Here is a 1,949-nt window from a genome sequence, read left to right as displayed (position 1 = left end):
TGCTGCTGCTGCTAAGTCACTTCAGTCGTGTCCAACTCTGTGCGACCCCATAGACAGCAGCCCACGAGGCTCCCTCATCCCTGGGATTCTCCGGGCAAGAACACTGAAGTGGGTTGCCATTTTCTTCTCAAATGCATGAAAGTGAAAAGTGAAAGTGAAGTCACTCAGTCGTGTCCGATTCCCAGCGACCTGCCCATGGGATTTTCCAGGCGAGTACTGGAGTGGGTTGCCATTGCCTTCTCCATAGTTTTACCTTTTTCAAGATGGCATGCCATTGGAACCATACAGGGTGAAGCCTTTTCACACTCCCTTCTTTCACTTAGCTATATGCATCTAAGTTACATTTATGTCTTTTCATAGTTTGATAGCATATTCCTCTTTATCACTGCATAGGTATGTTGTACCACAGCTTGTTCATCTATACACCTACTGACCCTGGAGAAGGGAAGGGCAACCTACTCCAGTATTCTTGCCTGGAGAACTCCATGGACAGAGGGGCGTGGTGGGCTACAGTCAAGGACATCTTGGTGGCTCAGTTTTGAGAAATTATGAATAAAGATGTGCAGGTTTTTGTGTGGGCATAAGTTTTCAACTCATTTGTAAGTATTTCAAAGTGCAATAACTGGATCATATGCCAAGACTATGTTTAGCTTTATAAAAAGCTGTCAAACTGTCTTCCATAAAGGTTGTACCATTTTTCACTCTCATCAACAAGGAGCAAGAGTTTCTGCCGTTCCACACATCCTTGCCAGTATTTGGTGTTGTCAGTGTTTTGGATTCTCACTATTTTAATAGATAACTAGTAACGTGGTGGTATCTCTGTTTAATTTGTGAAAATTTAGTGACATATGATGTTGAGCATTTTTTTCATATGCTTATTTGTATATTGACTCTGGTGAGAGATCTTTCAAATCTTAGGCTCTTTTTTTTTTTTTTTTAACTTTTATTTGCATTTATTTTTTGCAGCATTTATTCCCGGGCCATAAGTTTTTGTTTCTTCAGTTTCTTCCGGGATATCTTTTTCTTCTCTGCGCTCTCCTCTTCTGGTTTAGGAACAATCCATTCTTTTTCAGTAAGGATCATCTCAATGTGGCAGGGAGAGCTCATGTAGGGGTTGATCCGACCGTGAACTCTGTAAGTCCTGTGCTGCATCTTGGGGGCTTTGTTCACCTGGATGTGCTCAATGACCAGAGAATCTACATGTAAGCCCTTAAGTCCAGCATTACTCTCTGCATTTTTGAGCATGTGTAGTAAAAATTCAGCACTCTTGTTGGGCCACCGACCCTGCATCCAGCCCTGCTGTTTGGCCTGTGAACACCTACCAACTCCACTGTTGTAATGATGGAATGGCACACACTGCTTCTTTAAAGTGACATCCTTCAAATACTTGGTGGCTTTTCAGATATGCATACCCTTTATGGCCTGAGGAGTTTCACAAGTGTTCCTAGAGTGAACACAAAGATTTGAACCTCTTGATTTGCATGATTTTGTGGGGTTTTGAGTTGAGTGAATAGCACACCATTTTTAGGGGTCACCTCAGGCCGGTTACCAGAAAAGCTTAGGCCCATTTTTAAATTGAGCTGTTTTTGTTTTCTTATTGTTGCGTTTTAAATGTTCTTCTTGTATTTTGGATGGGCTTCCCTGGTGGTTCAGTGGTAAAGAATCCACCTGTAATGCAGGAGACACAGGAAACACAGGTTCAGTCCCTGGGTTGGGAAGATCCCATGGAAAAGGAAATGGCAACCCATTCCAGTATTCTTGCTGGGAAATTCCATGAACAGAGGAGCCTGGTGGGCTACAGGCAATGGGATCTCAAAGAGTCAAACACAACTGAACACACATGCATATATATTGGATACAAGTCTTTTATCAGAGATGTGTTTTTAAAATATTTTCTCACAGTCTTGTCTTTTCACTCTCTTTACAATCTCTTTGATACAGAAGCCTTT

The 1,949-nt window shown here is 42.0% G+C and overlaps 1 pseudogene; it reads right to left on the bottom strand.

Annotated features, from left to right (window-relative positions):
* Positions 1-969: 969 nt before the first annotated feature.
* Positions 970-1,522, bottom strand: LOC112580671 (annotated as a pseudogene).
* Between the last annotated feature and the right edge of the window lie 427 nt (positions 1,523-1,949).

Source organism: Bubalus bubalis, chromosome 19 (assembly GCF_019923935.1).
Source record: "Bubalus bubalis isolate 160015118507 breed Murrah chromosome 19, NDDB_SH_1, whole genome shotgun sequence".
In the NCBI taxonomy this organism is placed as follows: Eukaryota; Metazoa; Chordata; class Mammalia; order Artiodactyla; family Bovidae; genus Bubalus; species Bubalus bubalis.
This window is presented reverse-complemented; position numbering and strand designations above follow the sequence as displayed.